The sequence below is a fragment of the Fulmarus glacialis genome, unplaced genomic scaffold, assembly GCF_000690835.1.
Source record: "Fulmarus glacialis isolate BGI_N327 unplaced genomic scaffold, ASM69083v1 scaffold22476, whole genome shotgun sequence".
In the NCBI taxonomy this organism is placed as follows: Eukaryota; Metazoa; Chordata; class Aves; order Procellariiformes; family Procellariidae; genus Fulmarus; species Fulmarus glacialis.
In genome coordinates, this window is record NW_009220296.1 from 1 (window position 1) to 16531 (window position 16531).

The following is a 16531-nucleotide window of genomic DNA, read 5'->3' on the forward strand; positions in this document are numbered from 1 at the left end:
AACTCTATCCCAGCCGAAAGCAGGACAGACAGCTTCAAGTTGGAAAACGGATTATGAGCTGAAAGGAAAATGGTATTGGCTCTAGAGCTCATTGCCAGTTCTGAGTCCATCAGCGGAAGGATTTGATTTACTTGCCCTTTTTCTACACTACACCCATCTGTTTTCTTGCCTTGCAGTCTCTTTACCACCTTTCATTCTCTAAAACCAGTCAGTAATCTCCTTCCACTAGTCCTCTGACTTATTCTTCCTTGCACTGCTGTGCTGTCGTAGTTGTTAATGCCTGAACTGGCAAAATGATTTATGTAACCAGACATATTTCTTGCTTCCCAATAATAATTTCTGTATATATTTCTGTGAAAATTTCAGAACTTGAACAATTCTCCATTTTTGAGAAAAAGTTGTTCACAGAATGAACATGTGGGGAAAAAAATGTGGCCTGAAGCCCCACTGCCTCCCCATCATGCAGTTATTTAAGAGTATAAAGCATAAACCAGACAAAATTTTCTGTTTACAAGATATTTACTTAACTCAAGGAAAGGTTGCAAAAGAAAAAGGTAGCAAAAAAAAAAAATTAAAAATTAGATTCTGCTTTCTAAATATGTGGAACAAGATTTCTAAAGTGCTTATAATCTTTAGTATTAACATGTTTCTGATGCTCAGCTACAGCTTCAGAAAGATGAGGATTTTCAAAAACTGTTGAAAAAAATAACACTGAAAACTTAATCACCCTGAGGCATTTTGCACTGAGGATCAGGAAACCTGAAGCACCTCCCCAAACTCTCTAGTTATTTTTAAAATCTAACAGGATTTTAATGACTTGATGCTGTCACTTTAATGGCCTGCCTTAAAACTAGATATAGGCAGAAATTAAAAGCTATTCCTGAAGTGCTCTTTTTCTGCTCTGCTTGCATGATTGCCAAGGTTATTCACAGGATATGCCAATAGTTATCCATTGGAATATGGCCCCCACTTGCACTGTGGCATATTCCAGTGGATAACTATTTCTATGTGCAAACCCCATGATGGCGCAGCAACTTACGGCTCATGTTGTGTGACCTTCACCTTAGGCACTCTGGAGAAAAAATCCCGAGGTCTGACAAGCACGATGAAAAGCTACACTGCTTATTTTCTTGGTTCTATTTGTACTGCATAACAGTGCATAATGCACAAATGCTATGTTGCAGCCAGTGGGCCCCTACAGGTACGACTGTGCTGTAGAGCGGAGACCACTCAAAGCAGCTTATCAATTAGAATGTGACTCTGTTTTAAAAGTTAAAGGTCCCTTTCCAAAAGAAAAGCTCTCCAAAAGCTTTCTGCAAAACTGGAATGGATTTCAAGAAGCCCTCTGTACCCCAACTCTACCATGTACCTCTTGCCAAGAGAAAAATAAATCAGGCCCATCTACTTGCTTCCATTCCAACTCTCCTCACCCCAGCCAGCGAGTTGAATGTGTCTACACCTCACCTGGGTCATGACGACACACCATCGGCATCTATTTAGTGACCATATGGCAATTGCAAACCTAGTTTGTCTCAAGGTCTTAGCTCTATTTTAGCCAATCTTAATATTTCATCGGGGTTGGGGAAAAGAGTTTTTTATTTTTGGGCTCTAGAGTTATTTAATTCCTTGAACTTCATACATTCCACTTTTAATTTCAAAATGGTTTTGTCCCTAAAAGGACAGGACATTCGATTTACTTATAGATGCTTCCTTAGAAGAAGCACATCTGCTTAAGCATTGAAGACAATGCTGCTTATTTTCATTCAGTCCTCACGATGTCTTCTGGACTCATAAAAATGAGCAAGGAAATCATTAGGCTTCCTATTTACAGAATGTCTTCCAAGATCTGCAAGTTATTTACACATTTGGGTCATTCACATTTAGTCATTTCGTACCACGTACGAGAGAAGCAATACGTTTTCCCCTAGAACTGAAGCAAAAGAGTCAGTTCAGCATCTTGGCAAACCTCAGTTAAATTTCAAGTTCCAGTCTAAAAGTGTCACTCAGGAAGACACGAAGAGAAGAAGGAACTGCCTCCTCGGGCTTTGGCCTCGGCTGCCTCCAGTTTTGTAATAGGTCATTATACTGCTGAGGGTATCTCTAATACTACAATAACTTCTGTGGCAGATTCTGTAGAAATACCCCTGCAGGCTTTAAATTGCCTTGCTGGGATATTCGCAGTGAGGCAGCCACCTTCACATAGACTGCAGGGAAGCTTAGTCACCTTGCATATACCTAGCTGCTTGGGTGACTTTCGCAGCCAGTTGTACCCAAACTAAATTGACTGTACAGCAAGTTTGGGTACGTTTGAATAAATGTAATTTTAAATTGAAATACAAAATTTCCCCATGCTAAGGAGTGCCCTGGAGGCAGTACCTGTAAGTCAGAGCCGAGGTACTGCCATAGACTAATGAAATTCACACGTGGAAATATTTATTGATATATTGATATCAAAGAGAAACACCTCTGAAAAGCACTGCTGAGATTTCTCCAAATGCAGTCAAGAGAAAATTGTTGCAAGGGACAGGAACAGCACAAACAGAGCTTGGAGCAACTTTTGCACTCTGCTTGCAAATGTGAAAGCTAGCAATTAACCCAGAGATGCTGGCTTCAGAGTAATCAAAAAATGTTCTGCTGATTTAATTACTTTCTGCAAATGAAGAGTGTGACCACTGCCAAAACTACACGTATGCCATAATTTTAAATGCTTCATGTCTAGATTCAATAACTAAATCTGCATTTAGGCACGTTAAGTGTCGGGTCCTGTTTTCAGAGATGCGTGGTGCCTATGTCTTCCTTCGCTGTAAGAGAAAAGTATTGATGCTCAGTGTTTCTGCACGTGAAGGCACTGGGTTGAGTGCTTGACATGGTTTAGGTATCTGATTTTAACCAATATCACCATGAACATTTTCTGCTAGAGATTTTTTTTGGCCAAATCTTTGTTCTTGAGTTAAACAGATTTCTGGATCAAGAAAATCTGAGGCAAGTAATAGCTTCTTTTGGTGCTGAACAGAAATGCAAAAATCCTGCAATCTGTATAATAAGATGGCGTCACATTGAATCAGCACTGTAAATACACAGCGTTTAGCTATTGGCCGAAACAGCTCAAGTAATCTTTTCAAACTATAGGATGGAGGAGAGACATTACGGTCCTTGGAGCAACAGTGGAAATGCCGTTCCTCGCCAGCTGGGTGACTCTGTTGTGGACCAACACTGAGGCAGGTGAATTTATGTTTTCTTGCACAAACTATGAGGAGAGATGATATTTCATGAGGGATACTTAACATTTCTGTATTCCTAAGAATTATTTTGTTGTAATCTGTTAGCTGTTTTCTGTCCAAAGTATATCTAACATCAGCTGAGTTCCCAGCAGCCTTGGATGCAACAAGAAACCCTGGTGACTCCTCCTAGACACCTCGTAGCACCAGCGAAACATCCCAGGGTGCACAGAGCTAAATGTTATGAAAATCAAGTTTGCAGTGAAGGGCAAGGGAAGGAGAGAATGATTCTTAATATTGCCATGTTCAACCTCATCACTTCCCTTTACTTTCAGAGAGTTGCTCTCAATGCTCAACCACCATAATGTGAATTTTCCCAAAGCCGGATGCTGAGGGCCCACAGAAGCATTTAGCTGTCCCAGCTCACAGAGATCTGCTTAGTCCTGACTGGTAGCCTGAGAAACATAATAAGGAGCAACAGCAACATATTTTAGGCATCAGTCTCCTCTACTGTCATCTGTCTTGCTCTGAGCAAGCTTACAATTAATGACATTCAGTAAGACGGAATGTGAAATTATTCCAAACACCTTCAATACAGGAAATGCTTTTGTTATGTCCAGCCGTAGATGTTAAAAAGTGAACATGGTTGGGTTTTTTTCCTCCAAAAGCAATTTTTCAAAATACCACTCTTGTTAAATTGTTATTTTAACCATTTTTTTTAAAGTTCTAAAGGAAAAAGTAGAAAATGCTGCTTTAATGCTGCTGTATTTTAGAGCATGGAAGTTGGAATCTACTTTTTCAAATAAACTGTCATTTCTGAGTTCATTTTTATATATAGAAATAAGTAATATGTAATAATGACCAATATAAAATATATACAAATAAACTCAGAAACTATATACATGTTTCAATACACACAAATTTTTCTTATCGGAGATGTTCAACACTTAGACATACTTTACAGGAAGTTTTGTTCTTGGGATATTTTCAAAGCAGCAGACAGCAAAGAATATTGGGGGCAAGAGGAAGAGCAGCAAAAGCATTTTGATTACAAAAGCAAGTTAGAACCACACAAATGAATAAATGTTTTGAGGGCAGCAGCAGTTCTGAATGTACATCAGTCAATCCTGTGCCCTTGACTGGCTGTCCCTCAAGAAGAAACCTCTCGGGAGTCCAGGCATTATTCTTGGCTGCTGGGCATTAATTTTTGTCTTTTTTTAATATGAGAAAAAAATCCCAAATGTGCAAACATAACAGTGTATGACAGAAGTAAATTTGCTTACTTGTCCTTGGGGTCCTCAAAACCCTGAAAGAAAGAAAAAGGACACAAGGGTTAGGAAACAGGCTGACCTTGAGAACACAAAGTATCCTGAGAACAGCATTTTGCAGAGGAGTTTTCAGGGCGCTCATTTGTTAGGTGTGGATGGATAGCCTTACCCACCCACAGCAGTATTTTGTGCTGCTGCGTCATTACGCAGACAGAGCAGTTTTAGAAAAACACATGCCTTCAGATATAAATTTATGGAAGTGAAGATAAGGGAAATGCTTCAGCTGACTGCTGGCACACTTTATTTCAGGTGCCTTCCTTTTTGCAGTCACCATGACAAATGATACAATGGAAATTATGGTGATACTATAACTGAGGATGTATTTTACTTGAAAGAAAACTCAGAATAATAACATAACATACAATAATATTGTATTCAACAAGGTTGCACCTCTTTATGTCGGGGCTCGACTAAGGGAGCTGGATGCATTGCGGTTTTCATCTCTTCAGGCAGGAGGAACCTCAAGGGGTCTCCTTCCTTCTCCCCTCACTGCATGCACACACAAAGCATGTTTTCTTGAATAAGATTTCAGGAATTATTTGTAATATTTGTAATAGCCAAAATGTTCACAATTCCTTCAGGACCCAAACTGAGTAAGTATATGTATTTATGGGTCATCCATAGTTTAAGTGGCTAGAAGGCCTCAGAGAAAAATATGTACGGAGGCATAATTTTATGTTTTGCATTAACATACCTAATAGGCCAAATGGCATTAAAACGGCCATTTCGCATGGGCTGAGACAAAATCTGCCCTCTGACATCTTGGCTTAAATTTAACTGAAGTCAAGAGAAGTTGTATATTTGACAAGTAGGGTCAAATACTCAGGCACAGAGTTTGTACCCTGTGTTCCAAAACATAAAACAAATGTAGCTGGGAGATAGGAAGAATTCCTTTTGTTTTCCTCCCAGAGACCTCAGGCCAAAACTGTTCAGAGCACGTGAGGATATTCCAGCTGCTGGACCTGCAGCCACTACCAGGCTGGGAGCAGCAAACTGAGATCCATCCTGATGTTAAAAAAGTAAAAATCTTTGGGCAAAAATCTTCCCACAGCTGCCTTGTCCAGCACTGTCAGAAACAAGAACATTGACCAGATACTAAACGAGAACAGATTTTGCCCTTGCAAGTAGTTAGCAATGTGGCGATATGGCGAGAGGCAGAAGTAAAGCCAACACAGGCTCCCTGAACAGCATCAGCTTTGCAAGAGGAAAAAAGTGGGTTTTGTCACTCAGGTCAACAGCCAGGATGGTGATTCACTGAGAGAGCAATTTCCATTTTTACATACTCCATTTCAAACTAAAACCACACTTAAAAATAGAAACTGCAATCCAACTTAACCCATCAGAAATTTAGATAAAGGAAGTCTCTCAGTCCCATGTAACAACCACCAGCAGATCCAGTGGGAAGAAGGAAATAGTAATGTTGATTCAAAGTTAGCATGTCCAGTTATCCAAGCCAAAAAAAACCATGTACTTTTTGATTTCACATTAAAGAGTGATGAAGCAATCATTCAACTTTTTGTTGTGTGGCTTTTTTTTTTTTTTCTTTGCTTAATCATTTTACAGTTGTCAGGAATATCTGATTGATTTATTTATTTATCCTTTAAGCAATGCTACAACACAGTGCCGAAACTGAAAGCTCACTGATTAATCATGGAGACAAAATGCTCACTAATTTGTCTGGTGTTATAGTCAGTTAGGCTGAAAAAAAAAAGAAAAAAAGCTGAACATGAATAGCTACCAGCCAAGAAATAAGGGGAGGGAACCAATGAGAAAACAGCCAGTACTTGCTTATTAGATAGGCATCAAGTTCACATTTTCAAGCCTAGCCACATGGGAACTGAGTGCAGTGGGAGAGTCCCCTAAAATGGTCTGATTTTCACGGACAGCTGCGTAACCATTCATCCCACTGAAATCCTGAAAGTAAACACAGATCTCATACTCCTGCCTTCTAGATGCACAAGTTTGAGGACACAGGCCAACCAGGTCAAATTACTAAAACACCTCAGCAAGCATATCTGCAAAAAATTCTGCAATATTTCCAGCATGGAAAAATATGTAGGCTGCATATTTAACTGGTCATTTATATGGGTGATCACTTGATCAACATGGAATTTGATTCTCCCCTGTTTCTCTCCCCCAGCAAAACTGTTATAAGGAAAGTCTCTAAAATAATACAGAATTAATTGATCTAGCTTTTCAATTTAAAATACTAAATAGTGCTTGAAACCCTGGAAATTATTCATGCTGGTAGTTCAAATTAAATTGGTGTTTCAAATTAAAAACTCAGAAAAGGCATATTTCAGGTAAAGCAAAAAATGAAAAGATTATTACATTTTCTTTCCTGGATCTTCATTTAACGAGGCTAAATATTTAAGAGTGACTTGAACTTTAATTAGGGAGAATCAACTCAAAATTAAATGTAGTAGGAACCTCTCTGAGTTAAGCAAATTAAATTATTCACTTCAAAGTTCCAATTTCATACGAAAGATTCTTCAAACAGATTGCCAAAAATGGAATTGTTATGGAGAAAGGTCTGCAGGATTATTTTATGAAAAAAACCCTCAAACACAGCTTCTTAAAAACTGGTCATTTATTACAGCAGATCTTTCTTATTTGCACTGAAAGACTTTGCCAGGATACAGAGCAAATATACCTCTAGGATCTGGCTGTGACCAGAGATTTTCTTCCCTATCCACTAAAGCATCCGTGTCTCAATCACATACCAAGAAGCCTTTTAAGTGGAAGAGATGATCGCACACACAGGGGTCATGCTGTTAGCCCTATTTTGGGTTGGGAGGGAAATTTCCCCCTGGGTTTTAGTTAATGTGTATTCACCTCCTCCTACTTTGTGGGCATGCTCAGTCTATTGAAAAATCTGCACTTATTTCCCTCCCCTTGCACAAGGCTTGGGCACTAATGACACATTGGTCTTTTTTCTTCTCTGCAGCTGGCAAATAGTTTAGTTTCTTTAGGACTCAGATGCTTTGCTCCAATTAAAGCCCTTTGGCTCAGCATAAGGCTGCTCGCATGAATTGCAATGGTCTGTGATACACACAGGATAAACATTAAGCACAATCAATACTGCAGAAATATGGTCTGCATGGACTTGCCTTCATTCCTAAAGGACTATCACACCCATGATCTAGTAGACAAATTTCCAAGCTCAAGCAGCAAAGTGAAATAAGGGGGGCTGCTGCTGCGAGGGTGTCTATAAAGCCACTCTCCAGCACCCCCAATCTCACCCGTCTGTGCTTGCCGCTGGAGGCTGGGTAGCTGGGCTGGGGCTGTACCCAGCCTGTTCGGCTATAGAGCAGGTTTTGAGCTGCACAAAGATATGTCAAGATTGGCACTTCTGCACACACAAATATACAGAAATCTGAATGCCCAGAAAAAATAGCTGATAAAAATGAGGTGCCTATCATGTAGCAGAGGGAGAGTAAGGGGGTAAGAAGAGAAACAGCAAGTTCGTGGAGTTAAGTATATAAATCCCCTCTGGACTGCTCATGGATTTGTGCCCAGCAGACTGAAGCAGTGCTGATGGCTTTCTAGGGTGCTATGAAGAAAACACTGGGAATTGTCAGCATGGATGAAAATGGCAAAAGTGGTGATGGCTACAAGAATCAGACAGATAGGAGTTCACAGGAGTTCAAGAATAGCTCCATAATCATGAAGTAGCCCTTGTTAAAGCCAAAATTCCTTTTCTCTAGAAGGGAACATAAGGCATGAGATAGGTCTTATCACAGTGCAGTACTAATGGACTGCTGCATATAGGACCTCATGCAATTTTTATTCAGTCTCATTTTAAATATCCCTGATACTGGAGTTTTTCCCCTTCCCCCAGGAGGCTGCATTATTCTGCCATCAGATTGCAAATGTAAAGGTAATAACATTTAATAATTGCTCTGAGACTGAGACAGTTCTCTCTCTGACTTCAGGAATATTAACCCAAACTTAGCTGAATCAGCTTCCTTAAAGACACTAGTACCTACCAAAGAACAGTCCTGCTCTTTATTCTTTTCTACATGAGATTCTTAAAAAACCATATTTTTTATGGCAGGTCAGGTGGCTCTGAATTTACAAGCACTTACTTTTAATGACCATCCTCAGTGGGAGAAGACATGTGCAGGAGGAAAAAAAGAGGGAATGTTATATTACTGCATCTGTCCCTAAGGCTTACTATTTTATGGGGGATATTTTATGAATATCTATTGTGCTAAAAGCTCATATGACTGCCATCTCTCTGCTTGACTTCTAAATTAACTAAGCACTTTTCTCTGAAGATTAAAACTGATTCCTTAAATAGAATGATAAAGTGCTTGTCAAAGCCATGACAAGCTGACTGCTATACCATAATGCTTCAAATCAAGAACCATTAGAAATAATAATTCTAACTTTGAGAACATTAGCTGCAATTATTAACACATTGTAAATATGCAAAGAAAAGTGGAATAAACTTTATATCCTTTTAACTTTTCATTTAGCTCCAAAAATAAGCCAGTAGAGGAGCTGATGAGCTCTATGACCTTCTTAATGGCAATGTATCTGGGAAGCATGGATTCTAGCTTAAAAACTTTGCTGGCAACTCCAGCAAAGATCGTAAGAGCAAAAATGACAGAGAAACTAATTTTTCTTGCCCTTTTTCCATCTCTAGAACAAAGCTGAAATGGGACTTACATGATGTTAAAGCAGAAGTCAAAAGAACTTTAGACTTGGGGACAAAATGAGCTTTGTAAGAGGTCAGCCCAACTTGCAAAGCAAAGGTGCTTCACAGAGATGGTGACCACGGAAAACAGAAAAGCAGAGTGACAGGCTGAGAGTGGATGTAGTTAAAAACAAACCTGGTTTGGCCCCACCGCAAAACTAATTATTCACATCTGTTTTCAGCAGTGTTATACACTCTGCCTTTGTCCCTGTGGTCAAGAAGACAAGGCTACGAAGATAGATGCTGTCAGGTGTAAAAGCATAAACAAAACTGAGGGACTTCAAAGCACTCAAGCCAGAAATAACACAATTTCTATACCAAAGTCCAGAAAAAACTGGTACAGAAAATACTAAGCCTGATAGGAAGGATATTTAACAAGCATCTAAGTGCAGAACAACAAACTGGCAGAAAACCAGTTTATGAAACAGATTATATGACAAGTGTGTCTGCTGTAGCTGGAACACAGACTAATGAGCTACAAAAAGGAAAGCTGAAATGCTCCCTTTCTGCATCCCACCCCACTTGATAAATAGACTTCCATTCCTCTGCACTGCTCACAGATGGTGAAACCCTCTACTTCGTTCTACTCAAAATTATTTCATACACAGCCCCCAGTAGATTAGTCCCGCTCAGAAACTGTCTGACACTTTTTAGTAGTGTCTTGATCCAAACCACCTTTTCCCATATGACTACGATTTACTCTAGAAAAGGGTATTGAATGGTGGAAAAATTATCGGTGCAAGACTTCCAAGCAAATATTAAACTCTACCTAAGTTTCACAAAAGCAGCTGCAGATCAGCTGTTGCATCTCGTTCTTATCCCTCTTTTGAAGAATTTAATCAAGGATGATTGCAAGCCCTGATCAACTAGAATAAAAGTTAGGTTTGCAGATGAGGATACAAAACTGTATGAAGCCTCTGACAATTTGAGCAATGTACAATGTTTTATACAGCTCCCACTCATTTATATGAGATCACACGGAACATGTGAATCAGGCAAATCCTCTTTTCAGAAGCACCAAACCAATTATATAACATAACTGCAGGATAGGATTCCTCCCCTTGCTGTTTACGAGCTATCTAAACCAAACTGGCTATATAAAACCCAGACTAGACCAGTAATTTCCTCCCAGGTCTATAGCAATACGTGGAGATTACAGCAGAAAGGATTGCTCGAGGGTTTCTCCCTGATTGATTATGAGTTCAGGGGATTCTGCATACTACAATAGCAGAGAAAAAATAGTAGGTCAAATTCTTCTCCATTGGGTGCCCCTGTCCAGCTCTGCTGACGTCAATGTTGCTATTACCAGATTTAGCAGATGATTGCTGGAAAAGAGGATAATGGTGACCTTCAGTTACATGAAACCTTTAGAAGGAGCGTGAACTCTTGGTGCCTCATTCATGGACTCAGATCCACTTCTCTTTGATGGGGCTGCACTATTGACTGAGGAAAACTTGCCCTACTGAGTTTTATTTTAATTTTTTAATCATTTAATCGGTAGAGTTGGCACAGAACCAGCTATAGCATCTGTTCCTCTGATGCACCTGCTCCCCAATTTTGATTTCCAAGTAACAAGAAAATCTATTGTAAGGGCAACTTGGAGACATAAAGGGAGTAAGTGAGCTGTATTTGCGATGCAACATGCAGAGAATTGTTTGATTTAGGACAGGGTGAATAGGACAAAAAATCATATTTTATGGTTGAATGACCAGGATTGTAGATGAGTGTTGTTTCATTAGAAAGTAAACACCAAGCAATCAAATATCATGTAGAAGACTGTGCACAGCTCTGGGCAGTGCCACAAGGAATCAGGCAGTGCCTACCTCAAAGAAGAGCTTGTTCTTTATTGCACTGGCTATATCCAGGATGCATTTTTATAACCTTGTCTCACATTTTTAATATCTGCATGCAGTCATATTTCCTACATGTGTATAATCCCTATCTGATTTTATTTCCGTTTTTACTTTGTAACTAATATCGATGTCATACACAATTTCATTGCAAATTAAATGCTTCATTAGTTGTACTCAGACTCAGGACAGAAGCATGGTCAGACTGAAATCAGTATTGCAGATCTTCAGAGTTTCCTCTTTCTGTTCCTGAACTTCCTAATGTTAAACCTTTCCAGCAGCTGAAAAAATAATAGGAAATCTACCAGGCATCTACAACCAGGCTCAGTAATCATGTTAGCCACTCAGCTCACATTTGATTATAAGGACTCAGAGGTACCTGTTTCTGAAGTAAACCTTCCCAAAGCATGTATCAGTGGAACAAGCTAAGCTGCTCAGTCATATTAGCCAGTGTAAAATAGATATAATAGCTGTATGACAGCCTTAAGATCCAACAGCAGGACTTTCCACAGCTGAGTAGATCTCATGACACAACTAATGCTTTTTTTTTCCGGAAGCCAGACAGCATTAGGCTGAGTCAAGTCTGGTTGTGAGACCTCAAAAATGACCAACGTCTTCTGGGCTGCACTAATAAAACCTCAGTAGGAGTGCTGGGTTCAGGGCAGGCGCTGCCTCTCATCAATGAAACAGCAAGTGCTCAGAAGGGAACAAGAACAACCACCGGGCTGGAAAGCACCAACTAGGGAACAAACTTGATGAGGGAATCGGAGCTGTGCCGAGACATAGTAATAGTCTTCAAATACAGAGAAAATAACTGTAAAGGAGAGAAAATTAAACTGTCCTCTACCTACTGTGAATAGCTCACGCAGCACTGTGTTTTAAAATTGAAGTGAGCAAAACATTAAGAAAAATAATCAAAGTGTTGAAAAGGGTGCCCAGCAAGACTGTGGGATTTCCATCCTTTGAGGTTTTTAAACAAGGGCTAGACAAGTATCTGTCAGAAATGCTGCGGGTATAGCTGGCTCCTGTGTAAGGGGGTAGATCGATGCCTCGAAGTTCTGTGCAGCCTAGATTGGAAACTTCGTAAAATCTTTACATCTATCTCATATTATTCTTATATTCTTTATTTTTTATTAGGAGAATTATTAATTCTCCTAATACAGATTTTTTTACATTATTGTTTCTATATTTGCAAAGGATTTTGTGATGCCCTTCCAGACTGAAAAGCCCTGAATAAAATAAATAAAATGTTTTCAAGAAAATCAGGAATTTCACAAGCTCCTTATACAGCCTATTCCTTGCATCTAAGCTTTTTCTTAACTTAGATATTCCTTGCAGCAAATTAAGATGATTATTTTTAATCCTGTCCTTTGCAGTCATGGAGAATGATTTATCATTATTTTCTGTCCTTACAAACCCTTCATGTATTTGAAGACTTTTGTTTCTAAACAGTCTTCTCCCTTCTAGACTAAACAAACCCAATACTTCAACACTTCTTCACAGGTCACACTGTTGAAACCCTCCTAATTTGTAATTTTCTCCACTGGATTATCTCCAATTCATCCACATTCTCCTAAAGGATTGTAATCCCAAAAGGGATGTGCTTTTCCAGCTACGACCTTAATAATGCTGAGCAGGGTAAAAGATGCAAGAGAATCATTTGTCATCTAGAACAGCCCTGTAATTTTGAAAGGTATCAACATTTGCATTTAAAGCAACATGCGCTGTTTAAAACAAACCTCTTTCAGTTTACATTCAACTACCATCCCCAAATTGATTTTTTTAATAGTAGTTTTGTTTCACTGATGAAAACTGAGACATGAGTATTATTTCCAGAAGTCTAAAATGCATCAATATTTATAAAAGCACTCTGAAATCTATACTGGGAAAAGCAAAGTATTAGTGGTGTATAAATATTGTTATAGCTATAAATATACCTGTACTCTCAAATGCTTTCAAGTGCATTTATTTTTTACCCTTTTGCAATTAAAAACTGGACCAGAGAGACAGTGGGGAAGATAAAGCTGCTATACGGAGACTTGGGGGAATGCTGCTCCTTTGTGTACATCACGAGCAGTACAAAAGTCTGCATTTCCAGAGAGATACAGTCACTGGTCCTGGACCGACCGCTTTTGTTTAGGAAACAAGAAAACATGCTGTAAAAAGCAATAAAAATAGAAAGCAGCTATGCTGCTCTTCTGCTGTGTTCTGGCTCTTTTCATACTCTGCATACAGCCACAAAGCTGATTCTGTCCAGGCTTCTCCGCCTGCCCAGGGCGAGCGAGGCAGCCCTCCACCCGCTCCATGCCGGCAGCACCGCCCTGTCCAACAACACGGGCTCCCAGGGCCAGGGCTCCAGCAGAGGCTGCCAGCTCAGAGCAAGGCTCCCACGCCATTTGTATCTGATCTTCCTCTGCTGCAAATTTACCAGTTTTCTAGGCGAAGCCACCGACCTGGCAGCGCAACTCAGCACGGTCCCGAGGACCAGCTTTTTCCAGGCAGTGGCTCCTCCAGCTGATGGGGGTCAGGGTCAGCAATGGGCAACGTTAGTGTCTCCTGCTTGCTGCCTCCCTGGAGGCTCTGCACAGCAAGAAAGGCCACTGCTAAGCAATGGGAGGGGAAAAAGAAGGATTGGGGATGGTCTGGAAAGCAGACCGGTGCATGAGGGAGACAGAGGGGCTATTGGGCAGGACGGGATGAGCCGGCACAGTTGCAATACCAGCTGACTCAGACGCCAGTTAGCTAGGGCAGGACTAGGAAAATAACTCCAGTTTTCCAGGACATTTTAGATTACTGCTGCACAGACACGTGTGGGATATTTTGTCTTATTTATGTGTGTGTGCAAGTGCCTGAATAAACTCCTGTGTGCCCAGGGGAACAACTTAGCCTAGGAGCACCGTGGAAAGTCAGCTGGACCCAGCAGAGGTTAAGCTCCAAGCCACAACATGGAGAGAAGCAGGGACCAAAGACCTCCCCATGCCACCGGCCAGGCTGCCCTCCCACACAAACCCCGCCGGATGCACTGCCGATGTGCCCAGACATGGCAGTGTGTTGAAATGCCATGACAAAAGAGGAGGAGGGGGGGAAAGGAGTATATGCTACCTTTGATACTCATCCATCTCACCCAGGACTAAGATGGGTGATATATCCTAAGAATAGAGACAGCTACCAAAGCCAACGTTCAAAGGAAAGAAAAATGGCCAAAACAATTCTGTTTTCTACTAAATACAACAGTTCCCTCCCAAAAATGCAATTCAGGGAACTTTAATATTCTCTTTCGGGGAATTGTAAGTAGCGCCACAAAAAACTGTCTCTTTTTTCTGGAAATATGGTTGTCTTCATAATGCAAAATGTTCTAAGTTTGTGACAAAAAACTCTGTCCTTTATAACCATCCATATTACTCCCTACACACAAATGCATTCATATCTACATATCCATATAATGTAACTGCACATCACTGCAACATTACCTGGCTCCTGCCTGAGGACTATCTCATAATAACCCTTATAAACACTTGCTTTGAAATTACAGGGCTAAGGAGCTCCAGGTTTTAAAGAGAAAGGCAACATTGCACTGCCTGCCTTCAGCATACTACTTTGACTAATCCAACCTTACACATTCACAGTTTCCAAGAAAAAAGGCTACATATAATTACATGCAAGAGGTCTGGGGAAAAGGTGGGTGATGTGGAACAAAGAGCACATTTTCAGGAGCTTTAAGAGCTGGTACAGCTTACCAAGATCAATGACATGTTATCCCAGAGGAGCATTGAAAAAAGCCTTTGTAGTTCTGCTCCCCTTCTGTCTGTCTGTATTCTGTATTTCTAAGCAGGCAGTTTGCAGACAGTGTGCACGTGCGTGCAGCCAGCATGCATTTAAGCACACACAGCATCCATGTAACAGAGGTTACAGACAAATAAAGTACTGTGCAAAGCTGGGTGGTACAAAGAAATGCATATTTAAATTAGAAGTTAACACAGAGAGAAAGAGTTGAGACAGGAGATGGAGAAATTGTTCGTATGATCTAATCAATAAAATGTCCATCTAGCAGATATTAAAATGGTCTCTAGGCCACAGAGAGCAGCACGTTTTCATTTTGACTAACGCATTTCAAACATAAAGCATCGGGAAATACAGTAAATAACAGATTTTAAAAAAAACAGTCCCCAAGACCAACAAGAAGTCTAGCTGAAAATAATACATCTGAATCAGCTTTAAATTGGTTTTCAAGAAATAGCCTGACACCTGCAACATCAGCCTCTCAAAAAAGAGCTTAATACAAGAGGCAGTACAGAAGCAGATTGAGTGGAAAAGATTTTCTGAGCTGCTGAATTTATAAAAAGGTAAATATCATTACAGGGAAAGGTTCAAGATAAGGAGGAAAAAAAAAAAGAGAAGCTTTTCCTCCTACAAGTGAGGGGCAGTGAATTTTTTAGGACTCAGCTTGATATTTCAATAAATAATTATGTTTTTCCAACTGAACAACCAGCTAGACACGGCAAACTGTAATTAACACCAAGAAGCATAATACCATTTGGCATGCTTACACCTTGTTTCTGAACAGGAGGCTGCAAGAACCTCTTAAAAGCTATTCAAAGAAACTTATAATTATAATTATGTGCTAGCGTGATTAGGCTCTTCTAATAATGTCATGCCTATTAAGCACACCCTATTGAAAAGCCCACATAAAAAATGCACAGTTCCACTGATCTGTATGCTTATGTCAGAAGCCCTCATTTGGAGATCTGAGAAATGAAAGAAACATTACTATGGAGATTAAGAAATTTGGTTTAGCACTGTAAAATAATATTATGATTGAATAATATTAGCACCAACTATTAATAAATGTGCCAGCATTTCCCATTAGAAGACACCATATGCAGTTGCTTATAGCTATGTCCAAAGTTTTAAGCTGTGGGAGTGAATCTCGTGTTAAAAAATTCTTTGAATACTTTAAGGCTTTGGTGACCTGGAGCAGAACTTTGACTATGGGCAACGAAGTGGGCAACAAATACACACTTTTGACTGTGCATGAAGGGTCAGAACAACATTAATAAGGTCATAGAGCAATCTGATTATGCATGCAATTATACAGGTGCTAAATATTTTTATTATTATTACAAATAGCCATTATAATAGAAACTTTCTTTTCCTAATCTTTATTGCAGGAAGCAAAGATACCATCTACAACTTTATGTAAAATAAGCCATAAAAGTGCTCTCAGTCCAATTGTGTGGGTAACTAGCTCTTGTTCATTTTAATTTAGAAGTACTGAAAGGTATAAGCAAGAAATGAAGATGCCTGCTACCTTAGGCCAATTAATCCATGTACTCGAGAATGTATTCTTGAAAGTTAAACACAGCAGTGTGATTGCTGGGGACCCATGAGTATACATGGACATGTAACTTATAGAAGGTGAACAGCATCTGGCTG